The 22,776-nt window shown below is 36.4% G+C and overlaps 1 long non-coding RNA gene across 1 annotated transcript; it reads left to right on the top strand.

Moving 5' to 3' along the window:
* The first annotated feature begins 4,135 nt into the window (after positions 1-4,135).
* LOC115301972 lies at positions 4,136-21,048 on the top strand. The gene is made up of 2 exons (XR_003913434.1): positions 4,136-4,597; positions 20,412-21,048. It is a non-coding gene; the product is annotated as an uncharacterized LOC115301972 (long non-coding RNA).
* The last annotated feature ends 1,728 nt before the right edge of the window (positions 21,049-22,776 follow it).

Here is a 22,776-nt window from a genome sequence, read left to right as displayed (position 1 = left end):
AAGGTTTGGCCCTAGTAATAGCTGTGAGTTGAATTCACACACACACACACACACACACACACACACACACACATCCCTATAGACTATTATGTGTATGTGTGTGTGATATCTGTATCTAGATGTATAATATAGGGAAAAACAAAATATAAAAATTAAATTAAATAATAAAATTATATATGCTGCAGAAGCATTGCTGAAGATCGATGCCTTTGCTTGCATCCTTAAACCTGATTACTGTATATTAGAAGAGACAAATGTCCTTTATAATTAAGTGAATTAAAAAGCAATTTGCAACTGAGGGAACCTGAACAAGATGTTTCCCTAATTCTTTAAGGCTGAGTGTACACAAAGTGGGCAGGAGAAGTATTGGAAGAATACATTGAAACATAATTTAAACCATGCGATTATAGCATAATTATCTGGGAAGAAGCAATGGCAGAGTGTCAGCTTGTTTGAAGAATCTGAAATGGACACATAGTGGGGAATGTTATCTCTGAGCCAGGAGATCCAGGTTGTCTTCCCGGCTGTGGTGTCCGTCACCTGGGTTCCACCTTGGGCAGAGAATTTTTGCGTTACCTTCTAATACCACAATCTAGAATACAAGAATAATTAAACCCATTCTGCCTATCTTAAAATTAAAGCAGCTTAAAGAATGGTATAGACATGACTGCACTGACTCTAGGATATCCTGGATTTCAATTCTTGTTTTGTTTATTGCCATGTGTGACCTTAATCCTTGCAGAACTCCATTTCCTGAAAATATTACTAATGGATACTACATAAGAATTAGTGAAGACTAAGAGAAATGAAATCTGATTTATATAATTAAATATTTAGAAAGTACCTGGTACATTTAAAATATTCAAATATGTGAAATATTTTTACTATTTACATTGCTTTCAGCATTTATGGCTACATTTTAATGTATTTTTCCTATTGTATTTCTCATGGATATATATATTAAATGTGCTAATTGTATTTAATACTGGACATATAGTGACATTTTATTGCTATTAAGTTTACTCATAAAGATTCTGATGGAGTAAATTTAAGTGGCTTCTGAGTAATTTGGGAATGGGAATCATTACGGGCAATGATGACAGACAATCAGAGGATAGGAGTTTGTATTTATCTTACACTTAGCTGAATACCTCTCAGACAACAGTCAACTTGGGTAGAAACCTCCTCAGGTCCTTACGTCTCACTAGGTTTTGGCAAAATGATTTCTTTCTTTTATCTCTTTATTCCAGGAGGGGCTAATAGCCTTATACAATCGATAGTCTCTTGGGACCATGCCTTGACAACTCTTGTTTCATCCCTTAATTATTTCCACAATTGTGTATGTAGTCCTTTCATTAATTTATTTTTATGTGAACCATGTGAGGTCAATTCCATTTTCTGCGGGACTCTGATTGACAGTGTTCTGTTCCAGAAGTAGCCCACATGATGGCCTTCAGTACTGGGCTGGGAAATACAACGATGGCACTGATACCCTTAGCAGACATTATTATCATAATTATTCAAATTACCCTTATCAAGAGGTGGAAGAGAAAAATTCTGGAGATCAAATGCCTGCTTTACTTGATTGCAATTGAGATTATAAATGCTGTGAGTGAGGCAAGTTGCCTCTCTCTGAGTGCCCTGGAGAGTTTTCAAAATAATAAAAACAACAACAACAAAATGGACCTTGAATTTTCCAATTTAACTGGTAAGTGAAAGACAAAATGTCTATGGTGACCTTGAAAACCCTTATCGTTTCTTATATTTGCAGGACAGGTAGGTTGAAGATCAGGTCTAAAATATAATGTAGCAGTTGCAATATCACAAGACCAATTAAATTCAGGACGACACAAGTCTTATGTTGAAGTTACAGCACTGACTGGGAAAAAATGGAGCCTTGCAACATGGAATAGAAATATGTGGACAGACAAGTGAGAAGGAGAATCTTGAGCAACCTAATATCCCTGATGACTGCATAATGATTTTCAGTAACTTTATATAAAGCAGGTGCCACTCACCCTCCTTTAATGCCTCTTTTTCCAGCCTTTCATGGTCATGTTTAGGAAAGAAAATTAAACCTTATATAAAATTATTTCAATGACAATTTTTACAAGGATTGTCCATAGTTAGGACCATTCTAGATGGATAGGCAATAAGTTAATTCATTACATACAAGATGTGTCTTAGGGTATTGTTGTTTGGTTTTCTTGTGGAACCCCCAGACATGAAGGGCTTTTTCTTTTATCTTTGTGAGTGTTAAGTAACAGCACAGAGGAGAATTGCAAGGTCTTTCCTGGAAGGAAATAGTAGATATTTCAAAAGAATTGCAAGACCATACTACTTTGTATCACCAAGAATAGGAATAAATTCAGAGGGTCGTAAACAAAAAGTTTCAATGTAATCTTGGATTTGGGCCAAATATATCAAGTCATTCAATAAATGCAGTCATTCTGGATTTTAAAAGTAATTTCCCAACTCTAACAAGAAGATATAACAGTTTGTTTTAAGACTTCCTTGGATCTAGACGTCATAGCCTACTTTCACAAAGATCCAGATGCTAGAATCCCCTTGCAATAAAGTAGAGAGAGGAATGAAAAGCTTGGAAATTGCAATTTTGGGATACATTTAACATGTTCCACTTGCTCACCCACCCCACAATGTTCAAGAGTAGCACTGAATATTCCATTTATCATGGTACTCACCGTATCAATAGCTTAGAAATTTCTGATTTCAATGGCTTAATCATCAGAGACATAGTGGGTGAAATTATTGCCATGGAGCACAGGGATAGTGTAACAATCACAATGTTTTGACCCACAGATACCCACAGGTGACAAACTGATCATAGGTTCTTTAAGAATGACATATAATAACAGCCTACCATGGTACTGATCTATATAATCCTATTGGGTAGAATCCTGATTTGGGTTGGCGTAGTGGGAATTTTTAGACTTCTGTGCATTTTACATGCTTAAAGGAGTTCTTAGACTAGTTTTCCCTTCATGTGATAAAGCTGGGTAAGCAGGGTAGGGATCCTGTAATGAGGACCCAAGGGTACACTGTAATTATAGATCTTTCATTAAGTCTTCCACCAGAGAAAGTTTTGGCCATTTACCACAGTGACTGTGCCCCATGGAAAAAATAATTCTGAAATATTTTCAGGTGTATTAGATATTGCTACTATGTTCCACTGGTCAGAATGGGGGGGTCTATGAAGGACAGATGATAAAAGAGAACTTACCCTAAATTTTTCAGAGATTCTAGTACACTGTCATTCACAATTTACAGTTGTGTTCCTAGACCTGAATGTGTATTGGGAAGAGACACACTTAACAATTTGTAGAATATATGCACTGGGTTCTTGACTCACTGGGTGAGAGCTACTATAATAGCAAGTGCTAAGTGGAATCCCATGGAACTGTTCCTCCTCTATTTCATGGGAGCACGCAGGTGCACACACACATGCACACACACATACACATTGCCAAGTACTGAACCATAGCAACATTGCATTACTGAAGAGAAATTGCAAAGATTAGTGCCATTATCAAATCGTGAAAGATGAATAAATAGTGAATCCTAATGCATTTCTGTGCCACTTGGTAGCCTGTTCTATATAAAAGGACATGAATGACACCAAAAGTGATTGCTAAAAGAAGCAATACAGCCTCTTGCAGATTCCTAGGTGCAACTCTTAAGGAGGGAGTGTGCCTTTCTCAGTGTAACATGTAAGAATAAAAATAAAGAGTTCACCTTAGTCTGGGATAGAAACCTGTGTAGCTTTATTGCTTTGTCTGTGGACTATGTCACCTCTCTCTCACTACAATAATTCTGTTATTATAGCAGGTCTGGCTCACCTTGATATCCCATAAAATGTCACACAGGATTAATATGTTCATGTCCTCATGCTGAATGGATGTTGTGAGTAGCACATATAAAGTATCCTAAATGGTTTATTAAGATATATGTATGTCAAGAATGGGAGAAAAACTCCATGGTAATTCAGGCGCCCGCCATGTTGTTTCTAGAGAATGGGTGTTCTACATCTCACTATGTGATCTCATAGCAGTTAACGTCAAATAGCTGCCCCCCCTCACTGCCCAACAGTATAAACGGGGCCTTTGGGGTAGGTTTTTGGGCGTGTACTGAGTTAACCTATTTGCTAGGTACTTGTGTGGTCAGTAGTTTTGAGTACCATTCAGGGTAAAGGAAGAATTCTGTAATAATCTGAGGCTCTATCATTTGGTTTTTTTTACTCTGAAGATCCAAAGGTAACTGAGACAGAGTTGTTTTTTCCTTACTTTCTCACTGAACTGTTATGGATCTGGCCACTGCTTTGCCCCTCCAAGACTACCTCCTGTGGTGAAGTCCCTACAAGTCATAGCTAATTTTATGTGTCAAATTGGTTGAGCCATGTTGCCCAGATATTTGGTCAAACATCATTCTTGGTATTTCTGTGAGATGTTTCTAGATGAGATTTACATTTAAATGGATCGACTTTGAGTACAGAGGATTACCCTTCATAATGTAGGTGGATTTCATCAAGTCAGTTCAAGGCCTGCATAGAACAGAAAGCTGGTATACCCATGACCAAGAAGTAAGTAACTCTGTCAGTTACTTGAATTGTAACTCTTCTAAGTCCCTGGTGTGCTAAACTAACCCATTAGATTTGGGCTCACCAAGCCTCCACAATCACATGGACTAATGCATTAAGATAAATCTATCATTTAATTAACTAAAACACATTGATTAATTTACTATTAAATAAATAGTTAATTTGATTATCAATAGATGGCTTAATTGTTGATAAGTATTTACTAGTTAGATAAATTATATATTAATTGATTATTTAATGGATATATACTATTGGTTGTTTCTCTGGAGATCCCTAACTAATACACTTCTTTGTTATTTCCATTCTCATAGAGATTTACTAACATGAGCCCATTAGTCCGTTTTCCTTAAGCCCAAGGAGCCATAATAGCTTCCTGCTCTGCATAGTGTGGACCTCAGTGTCCTTTGTGTGTTCCCTTCACCTTGCCTATAAATATGCAAATAATTTCCACATTAGCATCTTTTTTGAACTATCTAGGGTGAATTCATGTACTTATGGAGATCCTGACTGACAAAGGCCTTATTTTACTTTTGCTTTCTTTTTCTTTTTTTAAGTTTCAAAGCTTTATACATTGGGTCCCCAACACAAGGATGCTTTGGATCTTTCATGAATTTTTGATAAAAGAAGTCATATCTCAGAATGAAACTCTCCATTTGCAGAGATGTGAAAATTCCTTTGTGAACTAATTTAAAAGTCCTCTAGGTAACATGTGCCATCCATTATATTCACTGTCATAAAACGTATGCATTAAGAGCTGAATTAAATTAATTTGTTAATTTTCCATTTGCAAATTGGACAATTGATCTGGCAGTTTCAAGTAAATGAGTAATAAATTCAGAACTTAAATTTTATGATGAAATTTTAAAATGCTTAAAATATTTAATAAACTTAAACATGCTTATGAAATGGAATATATGTACACATTTTTATGAACCTTTATTGAATAACATCTTTATTTGGAAGAAAAGAAATAAATGATTTCAAAAAGTGAATGCTACTTGAACGTGTAAGATGACAAGATACATAAAAATACACTGAAGACACGTAACTTTTTTATTGCTGTATGTTTTAAAATAATTACAAGAACATAAAATATATCCGGGAACTTGCCTCAATTAGAAGTCTTGCTCCTCAGGGAAAAATGGTAATTTAGAAAGCAGGAGTTCCTTATAAACGGAAAAGACTCACATGATTTATTAATGTCCATTACTTCATGAGTAAAGAAAATAGATCTTTAGGATGAGGACAGATAGATTTCCAGCACAAAAACAATAAGGTTTTTGAATGAGGACAGATAGATTTCCAGCACAAAAACAATAAGGTTTTTGAAGAATCATGACTATGACCAGGTCTTAGTGATGAAGTTGGATGATTAACTCATTACCTATAACACAAGCAGGAGTATATTAAAGTTATGAATGTCATTCTATCTCTGCTAAATTTGTGTGACTTCCAGGTCATTCTTCAATTATCAAAAGCAAGTAGGTAATTTTTCCCATTTGCTTGCTTCAAGATTCATTCATTCATTCATTCATTCAAATAGTTAATTATGGTCCTCCCATTGGAACTTGGCTTGCTTTATAACATCAAGTAAAGGTAGGCAATCTGGTGGTTTATTAGTTAGCATAAGACACTAATCCAAGGATGCAATATGTCCCTATGATTTGTATTTTAATGTACCAACAACAGCTTTATGCAGAGATAAAATAGTCTTATATAAAAAGATATCTAATGGCAGCACTGACTGCTTTTCGATCAAAAAGGAAAAAGAAAGAAAAGAAAAGAAAGAGAAAAAAGAAAAAAATACCTTACTTTGAGAACTCATGTGTCCATCTAGTCCACACATAGAGAATCACCATGAAACTTCCAATATGTATTATCCTGAAAAATGTTCCCGCAGTAAGGATTTTGGGGAGAGCCCCTGACTCATTTCTTCACAAACTCAGGTCTCGTCTGTTCCATCTCCAACCATCTGTTTCCTCACCTTGGCTCCCACCATCTTGGTCTGAGCCTAACCACTGCAATTTCTGATCTGGACCATTTCAATAGTCTTAAAACTGGCATTTTCTGTCCAGTAAAGCTTCATATAATGTTTAAAATTTTTTTAAACGTTTATTCATTTTTTTTTATTTTTAATACAGAGAGAGAGCATGAGAGGGGGAGGGGCAGAGAGAGAAGGAGACACAGAACTGGAAGCAGGCTCCAGGCTCCGAGCCAGCTGTCAGCACAGAGCCTGACGCGGGGCTCCAACCCACGAACGTGAGATCTGACCTGAGCCGAAGTCGGAGGCTCAACCAACTGAGCCACCCAGGCGCCCCCGTTTATTCATTTTTGAGAGAGAGAGAGAGAGACAGCATGAGCAGGGGAGGGACAGAGAGAGAGGAAGGTACAAAGTCTGAAGCAGGCTCCAGGCTCTGAGCTGTCAGCACAGAGCCCAGCATGGGGCTCGAACTCATGAACTGTGAAATCATGACCTGAGCTGAAGTCAGATGCTTAACCGACTGAGCCACCCAGGTGCCCCTTTCATATAGTCTATACTCTACTCTAGCAGAATATTTTTTAATGTGCTAGCTCACTTTAACAACTCTCTATTCTAGACCCCCCAGCCCATCCCTATGAGTAAGAGTAAAATCTTGGCAGGTCCACAGTATCTTTTCCATTTCCACCTTTCCAGCACTTACCAACCTCCCTGTGCACCCTCAAGCACGCGGCCCTTGTTTCTCACTTTAGAGTCTTTACAGAAATTGCTCCCTTAGCCTGGAGAATTCTAACTTACTTTTCAGTCTCTGCTTAAATGTCATTTCCTCCAGCAAGTATCCCTGACCTTCAGTCTAGGATAAAATGTCTTGATATATGCTCTCATAGCGTCCTGAAAGTTTTAAACGTCACTTTCCCGGTGCTTGTTTGAGGCGTGTCTTCTTTCCTGAACTTTCCATGAGTACCACAGCCCTGTGTTCTTTCTCTATCACCACAGCCTTTGCAGTTAGCTCAATGTATGACATAGAGTAGGTATTAAATTTCTTTTTCAATCAACAAAGGTTTCATCAGTTCCTCTTAGAGCTGCCTTACAGAACTATGGTACAGTCAATACTCAGCTTTTGATGGAAATTAGTATAAGAAATAGCGTTTAGAAGAATATATTTTTGTAGCTCTCAGAGGCTTGTTTTGTGTAAAGTACCCACGGAGGTTTTCCATGTCCTTTATTTATATAACATCTTCCAAATATCGCATTATTTATTGTGTTATTTGGGATATTTTGCCCTATTTGCAAGTAAGCTTGCAGATGCTTATTGTTCAGAAATAATAGCTTTTTAGTCAAGATTTTCTAGTATAACTATATTTCCTCTTTTCCTTCCATCTACCCCTTTAATTATTACTCGACTGTTTAATTGGCCTTTTGAATCTGTGTCTGTTATTGTAGTCAGCCTCAGATCCTTTTTGGAATTAAGCACATTATAAATAATAAATTAAGAAGAGTTGAAAATCTATTTCTGTATTAAACAATTTCTCCAGCAATCACCCCTCATATTCTACAATCTTCTTTGGAAGTGATCCCACAAGCAAACAGTTGAGGCACAAAGCAGGGAAAGATGTCTCTGGTTCCCAGTGTCACCACAATTTACAAAAGCATAGTGAATACAGGTATTTATGCTCAGGCAATGTAAGATTTATGGAACACAGTGCATTCCACAAAATCACACGTTAACAATTTCAAGACTTAAAAAAATAAGGCGAGAGCTGTGTAATCAGAGAGCAAACAGAAATAATAATTCTAATAACATCAGTATTGCTCAAGAGATAGGATAAAGTTCTGATAAATGAAAATGTGCAGTGATCAATATAAGATTTAACTTCAGGATTAACAGGAAAGCAAGTTGATGGAAGAGGGGAAAAGGAAGGGTTAAAGATGCTCATTACAAAGAAAAACTGAAATTTACAAAGGGAGAACTTTCCAGAAAATCTTTCCAAGACAACTCACTGGACTGCGCTGAGACAAAGGGACAAAAGTCAGAGTGAAACGGCATCATGTAGCAGAGGTCCCCATGCAGCTTGCTGAGTTTAGCTCTGTTAGGACATACGGCGCTAATCTGCTGTCCTTGTGACAAAGTGACAGCCCTGTGCCATAACCTGTTAAGGCCATAGGCTGGGAACAATCGTGTATTACAGTCAGTGCAAGTTCCGTGTTAAACAGATATTATGTCCCTGTTTACCAAACACTTGTTTTCTGAACGTTTTAAGCTCCAATTTTCAATACCAAACCATGTTTCAAAACAGGCTATACAGACTATATTTGATATTTGCTAGAGAGGAACTAATGAGTATGAAAGTAGCTTAGAGCAGTGCCTCTCAAACTATAACATTCACACAAATCGCCTGGAGATCTTATTAAACAGCAAATTCAGATTCAAATTCAGGTTTTTGGGAATGACCTCAGACAATGCATCTAGATGATGCATACGTTACTAGTCCATGGAACATACTTTTAGTCTAGCAAGGGTCTAGAGCAGCACTGCCCAATAGAAATGTGAGCTGAGTGTGTGCTTTTCTACTTCTGAGCGGCCACGTTAAAAATAAAGACAAGTAGGTGAATTTAATTTTAGTATTGCACTTTAGTTATCCTAACATATCCAAAATATTATTCTTTCAACACAGAATCAATATAAAAATTTTAATGAGGGGCGCCTAGGTGGCTCAGTTGGTTAGGCATCTGACTTCAGTTCAGGTCATGATCTCACAGTTAATGAGTTTGAGTCCCGTGTCGGGCTCTGTGCTGCCAGCTCAGAACCTGGAGCCTGCTTCATATTCTGTGTCTCTCTCTTTCTCTGCCCCTCCCCTGCTCATACTCTGTCTCTCTCTCTCAAAAATAAACAAAAAACATTTAAAAACTTTCAAAAATTTAATGAGATATTTGAAATTCTTCTTTATGCATCCCTATTTGAATGTACCTTCTGATCAGAAACATCTGACATTTTTAGATTTCATAAAATTTACATTCATAAAAAGAGTCACAAATCCAGTTGTTCCAAACATACATGTTTCCCAAAAAGTGACTCAAGTATGTTTTTAAACTTAAATGTAAAATAAAACAAAATAAAATAATAAAATAAAATACAAAAATTTGGTGCCTAAACTGCCACATTCCAAGCGCTCAGCTGCATTTGAGTGCCTACCATCAGGGACAGCACAGACACATAGACTATTGTAACAGAGCAGTTCATGACGGTTTCCAAAAACAATATCCAATTTCACTATCAGTGAATATTTTTTTGACTTTTAATATGTGCCAGATATTTTCCTAAGTGCTGTAGCTAGACAAATTGAAGAAGGACTTAATTTTAAGGATATAAAAATGCCTTGTAAAATCCAAGCATGGGAATTCAGCTGGGTCTTCGTGGTTGGAACTGGGAACTATAGAACCAGTAGGAAATACATATTCATTTGCTCTGTATCCAGTTGGGGAAAAAAAATCTTTTCACTCCCTGCGCGATGGCATCTGTGTCCTCTCTCCATCCACATCATGTGTGGAGGAGGTCTCTGGCCAAACCCCTCCGGGTACACGCAGTACTGGGTATCTGCCTGCTGTCCTTCAGTGCTAAGGCCACCTTTTCCCTTCCCTGTGAGGCTGGAGCTGGGGCTTGTGAGAGACATTTGCCAGACTTAGAGGGCACTAGGATGTGTCTAGAATGTGGAAAGTCAGGAGGATGGGGGAAGGGCATTTTAAATGTCCGTATCGTGTTACTGTCACCTTGGTAAGTGAGGGCACCTATAGTTTTGTCTCTCTGTAGAAACCTCCAGCGCCCTTGGCAGCAGGCATGCTCTCACTAGACCCAAGCGTCTGGTGGACAACCCCCGACTCTCCTGAGCCGCAGGCATGTGATGCGCCCCTGGGAGGCATGAGGTTCTTCGAGCTCCTAGACTCTGGTAGTTCCATCTCTTCTCTGTTGCCTGTGGGTGCTAGCTTCTGGGCCAAGTCAGCTTTCCCGGGGATCGACACGGGAGCGGGGTCAGCTCTGCAGGCAGGATGCAAACACATCCCATTTGGTGCAGGTGATGACCCCCACCTTACCTTAGGGATTTGCTGTTTGCTCTTTCAGTTTGCTAATATCTCACCAGCCAATGTGTTCTGTTAAAGTTCCTCTTTTCAAAAACCATTGCACGGTTTCTATTTTTCTGATGAACCTTGACAGGTACACCTCAGGTGCCTGTACCTTGACAGGTGTAGAAAAAAGCTCACTGAAATCCCTCAATTACAATTCCAAATGGTAGGAGAAAATCCTATTGGTCTATGTCCCCCCGCCCCCCGGTGTGTGTGTGTGTGTGTGTGTGTGTGTGTGTGTGTGTATTTTTTTTGAGAGAGATAGAAAGAAAAGTTGAGAAAGGACAGAGAGAGAGGGAGACAGAATCCCAACCATGCTCTGAGCTGTCAGCACAGAGCCTGACCTGGGGCTCAAACTCACAAACCATGAGATCATGACCTTGAGCTGATATAATAAGTCAGATGCTTAACTGAGTGAGCCACCCAGGTGCCCCATACTAGTCTATACTATGCCTGGTGTCCATTCTTGATCCATTCAACCACGGCAAAGGTAATAGTTTCATGTCTTTCAAAACTGGCTCCTGGAATCCACCTGGGTGATGCGGTGGTTTGTCAGAATTTGCTCCCATAGAAGATAGAACATGAGCTGTGCAGATAGCTCACAATATTTCTGCCTAAAGGACAATTAAAAATGAAAAGCTCCACATACATACCTACATTGATTTGATAGCCTTGATTCACTTGGCCATTCTTTCAGTTAATTAAACAAAGTTCATAACTCTTACCTACCGAAGTACTTTGCTCCAGAAATTGTTTCATTTCCCCCTGCATCATCATCAATTAAAAAATAATCTCCACAGGATGTTTGCTGAGAGCATAAAGTCATGGAACTCTTTATAGTGTGAATAAAATATGATTTAATCCCTTTCCCCCTTTAGCTAATATTCCTTTTCTTTTTGTCTTTACATGAATATCACTCAGAAGAGTTCCTTGTGTGAATTATTTCTAACTCCTTTTTTGACATTTGCCATAGACCTCACTACTTTTAGTTCACCCCGATAGCCATACAGAAATGGCGCATGTCAAAGGCGACAACCTTTATGTCAAAGGTTGCCCCCTTATGCATCCTCATTGTCTCCCTGACATCTAGGTGCTACAAGTGCCCCAGAACTTAGTTCCCAGGCTCTTCTCTCCCTGTACTTCCTCTGCACCTCACCAGTTCTCTTACCTTTAGACGGGCTAATGAGTCACAAATCTCTGGCTCTAAAATCTTCCCTGAATTCCAGAATTACTTATTTCCCCAAACTTTGAAATCTCTAGTTGGATATCGAACAGGAATCTCCAACTTAAAATGTTATAAAACAAAACCAAAATTCAAAACAAAACAAAACTTACAAATAAATTCAAATAAACCTACTCTCTCATCCAAAAACATTGCCCATCTTAGTCCCAAGCTTGCCCTTCCTCCTCTTCATCCTCTTCTCTGTGTTAAGACATCGTCTTCCTCCAATCACTTAGCCTAACATTCAGCTTTTGCTCTTTAACTCTCATACTTCAATCTAAGCTAAACAAACTACTGTTTTTTTTTTAAATGTTTATTTGTTTTTGAGGGAGAGAGTCAGAATGGGGTGGGACACACACACACACACACACACACACACACACACACACAGAATCAGAAGTAGGTTCGAGGTCCCGAGCTGCCAGCACAGAGCCCGACATGGGGTTCAAACTCATGGACTGTGAGATCAGGACCTTAACGGACTGAACCGCCCAGGCACCCTTAAGCTAAACAAATTCTATGGGCTCTACCTTTAAAATATCTGCAGAAACTAACCACTTCTTTCTACCACTTAATAGTTCTGCTGCCCTAATTCAAGCCAAAATGGTTTCTCTAAAACATCATTTTAACAGTTTCCTAAAAGGTGTCTTTGCTTTGTAATTTGACCCACACAGTCTATGTTTTAAAACAGCAAACATAGTGCCTCTATTTTTTTAACAATCACTGAATACTCCATACTATGTGGTTTATAAGCACCAAATAATTCATTACTTATGATACTTTTGTGGTGTTAATACAATGATCACCCCTAGTTTATCCCAAAAATGATGAGCCACAGTAAGGCAAAGCAAACTGAGGAAGACCCCATAGCTGATGAACCTCAGGAATGCCTAGGCTATCTGCTACCAGAATCCATTCTCTTAACAGCTATGCTATCCTTTAAGTTTAATTCCAATAAAAATCACATCATGTCACTCATCAGCTCAAAACATTCAAATGAATTCCCATTTTTGCTCAGATGGAAAGTCAAAGCTTTGAACACTGTTTAAAAGGCCATGCATAGGTTGGCCCCTGGTCATCTGTGACCTTCCTTCCCATGCTCTTTTCCTTACTCTCAACTCTGGCTACATTGCTCTCCTTAAGGACTTTAGAACACATAAAACACACTCACATTTTGAGCCTTCAGACTTGCTACAGCCTCTGCCTGGAGTTCTCTTCCCCAAATGTCCACACAGCCTGTTCATTCACTTCTATAAGATCTGTATTTTAGTATCACCTTCTCAGTGAGGCTTTACTTATAAATCTACCTAAAGCCCTTCATTCTCAACTCTGTCCTGCTTCACTTTATTATTTCCTTTTGGGTACTTTTCTGATACATATATATTTTACTTATTTATCATATTTTTTTGTCTTCCTCTGCCCCCTGTTAAAATACACATTTCATGAAGAAAGGGATTTTGCTTGGTTTTGCTAATTGCTCTATCCCCAATGCCTGACAAATAATTGTCCAATGTGCTCAATAAATACACAAACTTAAAAAAATAACTTGGGATTTATTTAACTGACAACTGTCATTTGAAAACATCAAATTCCATTTTATATTTAGGTATGAGTTCTGTCATTATGTTTGATATGTTGATTTCCAATTAACTTACTGAAGAGAGGGATTAGTAAGCATCAAAGACTTGCAACATTTGGACACAAAATACTATTCAAAACAGGAGAGAGGTAGGGAGAAAATATGTGGACGAGGCAGGATTGTAAAAGGCAGAGTCTAATAAGCACTTGGGCTAGTCCAGATGCCACACAACACTGATACACACTGTCAAGTCTGGAGCCCGTACCTAAATAAGGTAGCTATTATTACTATTCTATTTTATTCTTTTCCTTAAACAATGAGATTCTGACAGGGATCCTGAGGCTCCCCTGCAAATATTTCAAAGCAAAACCCTCAGACACGGATGATTCAAATCTGACTATGGCACTCTATCATGTAAATAGTTCGTGTTAATCAATATAGATTGGTAGATAGATAGATCAATAGATAGATCTATCTATTTTGAGAGGGAGAGAGAGAGAAGCGAGAGAGAGAGAGCATGAATGGGGGAGGGACACAGGTGTGGAGAGACAGAATCCCAAGTAGGCTCCATGCTATCAGCTCAAGACCCACACAAACCATGAGATGATGACCTGAACCTAAGTCAAGAGTTGGACACTTAACCGACTTAGCCACCCAGGTGCCCCTGCACACATATATATTTTTAATGAGAACAAATAAAGGGGGGAAAATTAGAAAAGTAAGAAAATGGGTAGAGAATGAGAGAAAGAGAAGTAAGAGGATCTTATTTCTATTATAGTCATGGACTCTAGAAATGAGACATACTGGGGATTCAAGGGAGTTTATGGAGGAAACATAGTAATAAGTAAAAAACAGGTAAACACAAATATGTTTATTATAATGATTCACACAGGGATTTTAGAGATGAAAACTTGCAGCAGAAATTGATGATGTTGATAATTCTCTATTTTCTTTTTCCAGTTCTAGAAAGCACATATGGGTAGTCATTTTATGCAGGGAGCTAAGTGGGACAAAGGATAACGTGAACCACTGGGCTAAGAGAAGTGGTCCTATGATTAGTCCCCAGACTTGTCCTGGGTTCCTGGAGAAGCTTTTTCACAATTCTGTGGACTCCCTCCCAGGCAGGAAAAAGAATTTTAACTCATTAAATGTGCACCACAATCCCAGAATATATATTTTTATTATGCTTAAGCTAAAAAATTTAAAAATAAACATATTCAGAAAAAGAAAATTAAGGCCAGAATACACGGGAGCAATTATGACAGGGGAATACAGTTATATTCCATTAACATATGGTAGCAGGTAATTAGTTAATAAGTGCATTTTCTAAATTTTGGCTGGTGTCCACATGTGGATGAAAATAAATCAGACATCATAATACTTTTTTAAAAGTCACTTTGCTCCTCTGTCACTTCCTATTTAATAAGCCAATATAATTAAACTAGCTTGGATAAGTAAACTTGCTCGATATTTTTAGAAGTTTATGGCAACAATTTAAAGGCCAGAATAAAAGCACATTTATTGTTTCCCTTCCAGCTAACAGATGTGCCATCACGCCAGAGTTGTATATTTTTACTTTAAATAGTAGTAAATTTAATTCTTTCTCTTCCTTAAAGTATGAAACAAAATAAAGTCCCTTACCAAATTTTCTTGCAGTTTCAAGAGTAAAGTGCTGGAGCTCCCATCAATGTGTGTTTGCTGTCACTGTTAAGGAACTCAGAGTAAAACAAAGGTGTGTGTATATAGCTAGACAGATGTACATTTGACACTTCTGAAAGCAAACAGGACTTGTTTGGCACACAGTCTCCATTTTCCCCAGGGATCTGAGAACAGTAGAGGAATTTAATTTTGTGGGCCGGTATAAAAGTTTCTAAAATATGTTTTATACAATACATATATAAGACAGTCCTTGATTCACTGAAATAAGAAAAAGGGATTCACAACCGAATTACCTAGGATGCAGTTGTCCACTTCCAGACAGACTGCTATGGCATCAAAGAATGTAAAAATACAACAATCTTCTGTAACAATCTTCTATAAACTAGCCAAGGACATTCTTCATTCTGCGGGATGACATGTTTGACAGCTGTTGGTGCTGTAAGATCTATGAAAGTATTGTCCATGAGTTCAAAGGCATAAAAAATTGTACAGCAAAGAAGCTGTAAGAGAAAATGCAATTCTTAAAACTGTGTAAAATAAAAAAAAAACACTTTTCTACTGAGCCGTGATTTGTTACTTAATTTTTTAGTGAAAAATATAGAGGCCCAAATGTAATACAAATTACAGCATATCAGAAGATTCATGATTTGAAAGTGACACTTGAATGTTTAGTTGTTAAAGAGAAGAAATAGTATTTTGGTGGAAATTTTTGTAATATTTCCTAATTACTTACCTACCATCATTATCTCATATTGGTAATAAACTCTATTTTCCCAGACACAGCTGTTTTTCTAGAAACCTTAAGCAAAACACACCCCAAATTTTGGGAATTGGCACATAAAGATCAAGAATCAGAGAAGACCGTCTTCCAACTTTAAAATTCAGCTTTTAAAACAGTACTATAAAACGACTTAAAAGAAGAGTCTCATAACAATCGACTTCCTTCACACACACAAACACGCACTCATTACAGAGTCGGAAGACACTTGATGTCAGGTTCAAGAATTCTGAAGTTGCTTTATAATAATGTAGGTTTTGCTTTAATTGTTGGTAGTACTTTTGTGGCTAAGCAGGATTTTCTTCCTACTTCCTATCCCCAATGACAATAGAAAGGGTGAAAACAGGGAGCGGGGCAAAGAGGAGGATTTTTAGTATAAATAACACTTGGACTTACTCTGAATGGCGGTCAAAACCAGAGAGATGAATTTGGTCTTTTTAAATAGATGAAGAGATGTAAAACTTTAAACTGATTTCTATAACACAAAGCAAGCACCTGCATCATCCTGCTAGATGATTTTATTTTGGAGAGCTGATTGTGGGCATAATGAGGGTTTCATTATAGTCCAACATAGTAACTACCTTTACATATATAATGGTGAAGAGCGATATCCACTCCAAACTTTTGCAATTGGCAATTAAACACCTTTTGTGTGTGTGGGGGGGGTATAGTTTGTGATAAGAGCTAAGTATTTCAGTTACCAAACACCTAAGGATTTTCAGTAAGATATCATAAATGCATATTTAAGAGAGTAGTTTTGATTCATAAGTAGGGAAGTAAACTCAAAAAAGTAACACAAAAAAAACCATTAAAAAGGCACACTTTAAAAACTTTAGGAAAAGAAAATATTGTCCTAATTTGGTTTATCTACTGCAGTACATAAATCATTTCTTTAAGCAAAAGAAAAAATTTTAAGGAGTCAAATATATTACAGAATAATACTTTACATCTTTGCATAGTGCATACTATATATATAGTTTAAAACTATATGTATATATATATAATTACATATATATATATATATAATTTAAAACCAAAAAAACAAGCAAGCAAAGACAACACAACACTTCTATTGTTCTGTATCTCTATCATACATGATTCCCAAACATGTATACCATTTGGTCAACAGAGTTGTGTATTATGTGTGTGTATAATTTTCTCTACAGAGCAAATACATCTCTGATAATGACAAGAGGCCAAGAGAACTTTACTTTCTTTTTTAAAAAGTAAAACCACTTACTTCACACAAACAAACACACATGCACAGAAGTCCACATATTCATGTATCTGTCTGGTTTGGTGTCTACCTCTTCTCAAGAAGGATAGGAATGTCTAGAGAAAACCTGTTTTGGTATACCCAAAGAGTAAAGATTTCTAAACCTAAATGTTTATACACCTAAATCTGAGAATAATGTGGGTTCAACAAGGAGACTTACACAATTTACAAAATTGTGAGAATTGTCTCATTTAGTACAAAAGATTTTATTGGTAATTCTGGTCAGGGAGGGGAAGCAAATTCCTCTAAATGTACACAATTTTTAGTAAAAAGATTATATCCTTAAAATATATAATTTTGAAAATGTACCAGAATTAAAATTGTATTTAGAAGACAAACATACTATGATATTTAGAGTGATACATTTCATTTTTTCAATTTTAATTTTTTAATGTTTATTTATTTTTGCGAGAGAGAGAGAGTGAGAGAAAGAAACAGAGTGAGCAGAGGAGAGGCAGAGAGAAAGGGAGACACAGAATCAGCAGGCTCCAGGCTCTGAGCTGTCAGCACAGAGCCCAACACAGGGCTCGAACTCATAAACCCTGAGATCATGACTTGAGTCAAAGTCAGATGCCTAAATGACTGAGCCACCCAGGTGCCCCTCATTTTTTTTGATGGATAGAGAAAGAGAGCACGAGCAGGGAAGAGGCAAAGGCAGAAGGAGAGAGGGAGAGAGAGAGAATCTTTTTTTTTTTAAGTTTATATATTTTCAAGAGAGAGTGGGCACATGCTTGTGAGAGCAAAGAAGGGACAGATAGGAAGGGTGAATGAGAATCCCAATAAGTTTCCTCACTCAGCACAGAGCCTGATGCAGGGCTTGAACTCATGAGCCATGAGATGAGAGAAAATCTTAAGCTCCACGCCCAGCACAAAACCTGACTCAGGACTTGATCTCATGACTATAAGATCATGACCTAAGCTGACATCAAGGGTTGGAGGCTCAAGCAGCAGAGCCACACTGCTGACCCTATCTTTCCTTTTTAATAGTTTAATCTCAACTCAGAGTGTTCAAAGAGCTCTATATTATGGAAAGAAGATTTGGGGCACCTGGATGGCTCAATTGGTTAAATGCCAGACTCTTCAGTTTGACTGAGGTCATGATCTCATGATACATGAGATCTAGCCCTGAGGGGGGAGGGGGTCTACACTGACAGCTGAAAGCATGCTTAGGATTCTCTTTTTCCTTCTCTTTTTACTCCTCCCCTGCTTGTGCACCCAGGCACATGCCCTCTCTCTCAAAATAAATATTAAGAAAAATGTTTCACTTAACCATTATGGATTTCATATCAATGTCAGTATTTTCTGAACTTTATTCAGATCATTTTATTTTATCATCAAGTGAAATTATAAATTCCATGACTCTAGAAATTAGTCTCAAGGAGATCTTAGGAAAATCCACAAATATGCAGCAATTAAAAAACATGCTCTTCTACAAACAATGGGCCAAACAAGTCAAAAAAGAAATCACCTATCTGAGATGAATAAAATTAAGAACAAATAAGCCCAAAGATAGTAAAATAAAGGAACCAATAAAGACCAAAGCAGTTAAATGAAATAGAGACTAAAAAGACAATTCAAGAGATTGATGAAACTAAGAGCTGCTTTTTGAAAAGATAAAATAGATAAATTTTAGCTAGACTCAACAAGAAAAAATTAAAAGGACTCAAATAAATAAAATTGCAAATGAAGGAGTCATAGCAATAGATATCACAGAAATACAAAGAATCATGAGACCACTAAGAAAAATCATATACCAATGAATTAGAAAACCTATTAGAAAGGAATACATTCATTGAAGCATACAATATGCCAAGACTGAATCATGAAGAAAGAGAAATTATGAATAGACAAATCACTAGTAAGGAGATTAAATCAGGAACCAAAAATCTCTCAACAAATAAAAGTCAAGAACCAGATGACTTTGCTGATGAATTCTACAAAACATTTAAAGAACAACTATGCCAATCATTCTCAAAGTTTTCCAAAGAATAAGAGGAGAAAATATGTTTAAATTAATTTTATGAAGGCCAGTATTACCATGACAAATATAAGGAAAAAAAGCCAGACAAATATAAGGAAATATATAATAAGGAATATAAGGAAATAACTATAATTATTATAAGGAATAAATTATATAAGGAAATATTAGGAATATAACATAATATATTATGTATATTACATATAAGGAAAAATGTATCCCAATATGAATATATAATATATATAAGGAAAAATTATAGTCCAATATGCCTGATTAATATAAATGTAAATATCTTCAACGATATATTAACAAATCATAATCAACAATGCATTAAATGGATCATACACCATGATGAAGTAAAATTTATTCCATGGATGCAAAGATGGTTTAATATGCACAGGTCAATCAATATGATACACCACATTAATAAAATGAAGGATAAAAAATCATATGGTTACATCAATTGATGTGGAAAAAAACTGACAAAATTCAATGTCTTTTCATGATAAAAACTTTCAACAAGCTGGTTAACTTGGTGGAGGAATCCCTTCAAACCATATATACATACATAGCAAATTGTCATGTTGTGGATTTTAAATATCTTACAATATTATGTCATTTATACATCAAAATATGAAACAAATGCTACTTAAGAGAAGTTCATTGGTCTATAATTGCTACTCATTTTCTCATCTGTTAAAGAAAAGATCTGGAAACCTTTGTCAGTCAGTGTTAGTTATAGAAGCCCAAGACCTTAGATTTTTTTGTCCAAAAATCTTATTTACATGAGATGTCAAATTTTCCTTTGGTCATAGATAAAACATTCTTAATTTTTTGTTAGGACCTTACATACAGATCAACAAATGTAAAGAAATTTCTGGTTCTGCCTAAGAGATTCTGTACCTATTTTCATTTTCACAGAAGAAGCCATAGATCTCTTCTTATTCAGAGTAGGTTTCAAATACAATGCATTTCAAAATGGAAGAGCCCTAGACAAGAAGTTGATGTCACAGTGAGCGCCTGAGCATTTTATCACAGTGGCTCCATCTAACTATTTTATAACCACTGTTAAAATAAATAAGAATATATTTTTCTATACTTCCTTCACTCTTTCCTTCTCTCCTACTACACCTTACTAGTATTCTTAATTATTTTTAATTTTTTTCTTCTTTTAATTCCTTCTTCTCTCCGCTCTTCCTTTCTTCAGATGATGCCTATTATTGCTCAAAAACTGCATTACCACGTTACTTCTCTCGCACTCACTGGAACCGGAATTTGGGAACGCAACTTGTTTTCTGATCCAGGTGTCTGAGGAAAAACTACACCTGCCCTGGTTTCTCATAAAGAGGTGATTTTTCAAACCAGTGACTGATTTGATTGCGTACATTCATCATTTATTTTATTTGGGGCTGCTGTACTTATTAGCATTGTTCGGGTGTGTATAGCTATCATCTACATTAGTTTATTTTCTAGCCAATTCAAGAGCTCTGGAGAATACTCACAAAACATTTTTGAAAGAAAAAATTCCTCGTCTTGGCTCATGGGATTGTGAGCACCATGTTGGCTCCACCTCTCTCAGTGGGGAAATCCTAAACAATTCTAATGTTGGATTGAGATTCTATTATTGTGCTATATATCGGTTATCTTAATTAATAAAGTACATGTTATAGCCCAGAATGATTACGTGAAGGTTGGGTTAAAATTTATGTAGCCATGGTTATAATCCCCAAAACCAAAGGGTGAGATGGACTGAGAACCAGCTTAGGTTTATATCAATTTTTCTGTATATGGAACTGAATTATTTTTTCTGTATGGAAATATAATAAACTACTAATAGACTGTGAGTTCGTATATTTGGAAATTAAATGACCCTGACCACAAGATAAATATAGACATTGACAAAATTAGTAACTGACTGAATCAATCAGTGTTTGGTTAGTAAAACAGTAGCCTTTCCAAGATTTCAAATGGGAAGAAATTTAACATGAGGGCTTGGATACCTATAGAATCTTTGGAAGGAAAGGGGGAGTGGAGGTCAGAGAAAACTAGCACTGTTACTCAGGAGATCAAGAAACTGAATAATTCACTGAAAACCACTGCCTATGATCTTAACTGCCTGAATGGAAGTGGGTGGATATGCACAAGATGATGCAAATTTATGCCTGCCATTTATCCCTGTCATTGACTGCTACCGCAAAAGGAGAATAATGGTGTCATCTTCTCCTCTGTTCTCTAAATGTGAACACCTTACAATTTTATTGGTCAATTATACCTCAATAAAGCTGAAGAAAGATGTTTTGAAGCCATCTTTGAGGTGATTAAAAAATATTTTCAGTACATGGATGATAGTCAAATTATTATCTAACAAGAATCAGCAGAAATTGCTTCCTTGAAAAACAGAATCGAGAAATCCACTCTTATAGCCTAGGGTTATTGCATATAGGATTTTGGCTCCTAAGAAATATCTTTGCTGTTTTTATTAAAATATGGTGTAAAGAGCAGACAAATATATCTCATTCCCTGAAGCCATTATTTTATACAACAATGTGTTGTCTACTTAGAGTTCACTCATAAATCTGTATGAATTAACATGTATAAATAATGCAAAATACGTAAATTGCCTTACTGAATAGTTTTACTCAAGAAACTGTTGTCTACCTGAAATAGACATTTTGTTTAAATCACAAGGTGAAATTGGTGCTTATCCACTCATGAGTTTTTGTGAATGAATTCTGTTACCTTATAAAAAATAAACTGAAAAATAAAATCGAACTTTCAAAGGTTATAATTTTCGACTATACAGTCCTCAAAAACTAAATTTATATAATGGTCTATATGATTATATATTTGTATATCTTCATGCTGTCTTACCATTTTGCCTATATGACATATTATATATGCATATATAACATCACGATGTATATGTAAGTTTAATACATTCTTTACGTAACCCATGCATTCAGATTATTGTTAAATTGGATTTTAAAGGAAGTTCTGTTTTCCATAATACCTAAACTGTTATAGACAGGCTGACTGTTATTTGATTGTATATAGAAATCACAGAATTCTTATCATATTGGCTTTTCAGCCAGGAGGGAATGACACAGGGACTCTTAGAAGTTCTCTTAGAATTCTCGCATCTTATTTTTTAAAGATTCTGATAAACTCCTTTTAGTTCTTGTGACAGACCTGGGAGCATGTGGTTAGAAAATAAATTCCTGAAACTGATTTTGTCACCACCACCCAGAAAGATGATTGACAGTTTTTTGCCATAAAATCTTAGAAAACTGAGAGGTGATTTAACATTTGATACAATTTAAAAAGTCATAGTTTGTGGTAATTAAGGAATGAAAGGAATTGTAGCTCCCCAGAGAAGGAATGGGTTAGGGATATAAGCCTTATTTGGAGTCAGACCATTTGAGTTGAGGTTGTAGTAGCCGTTAGTATCATGGATTTCCCATTCTGTAAAAAACGTATCTAAATCCTCTTAACCCATGTAGCTAATTAGACAGTTTACTGAGTAAGAGTTTTTTTTTAAATCTTTTAGTATTATTCCATTTACATACATATTT

This window comes from Suricata suricatta, chromosome 1 (genome assembly GCF_006229205.1).
Source record: "Suricata suricatta isolate VVHF042 chromosome 1, meerkat_22Aug2017_6uvM2_HiC, whole genome shotgun sequence".
Taxonomy (NCBI): Eukaryota; Metazoa; Chordata; class Mammalia; order Carnivora; family Herpestidae; genus Suricata; species Suricata suricatta.
The sequence above is the reverse complement of the archived record's forward strand: the minus strand, read 5'-3'. Positions and strand labels throughout refer to the sequence as shown.